The following is a 583-nucleotide window of genomic DNA, read 5'->3' as shown; positions in this document are numbered from 1 at the left end:
AATTATAACTTATTTATATTTATATTTTTAAAACTAAGGGTCGCTACAGATTCTATTTTTCAAAACACACATACCACAAAAAGATGCTCTCGACAAACTTATTAATATAGCACACAAATTTTGGCGCATAGATATAGTACACAAATTTTCAAAATACGACACACAAATTTTTGCTACACCAAAATTCATGTATATATTCTTTTAGAAAAAGTATATGGAACCAAAAGGTTATCAGCAAAAAACTAAACAAAATCACATTAATTTATATTAGATTTTTTAAATTCAAAATTTAAAAAATTTAAAATTAATTAAGTAAACTTAATTAAACCCTATAAAAATCTTCCTCTTCTCTTTCACATTAATCTACCCACCTCCAACAATCACACATACTGACCTCTTTCATTCTCCCCTCCCACCTCGAATCTTGCTTCCGCAAGCTCAAGTCTTTTTCGGCCACCACCCACCGCGCTGCTGCCGAAATATCAACAGCGGTGTGTCTTTTCTCCTTCCGATTCTTCGTATGGGAGAAATGGGTTGAAGTCAAAATCCAAACTTGGCTCCATTTCATTTGGTTCTGGCTCTT

The sequence above is a fragment of the Arachis duranensis genome, chromosome 7 (assembly GCF_000817695.3).
Source record: "Arachis duranensis cultivar V14167 chromosome 7, aradu.V14167.gnm2.J7QH, whole genome shotgun sequence".
NCBI lineage: Eukaryota > Viridiplantae > Streptophyta > Magnoliopsida > Fabales > Fabaceae > Arachis > Arachis duranensis.
The sequence above is the reverse complement of the archived record's forward strand: the minus strand, read 5'-3'. Positions refer to the sequence as shown.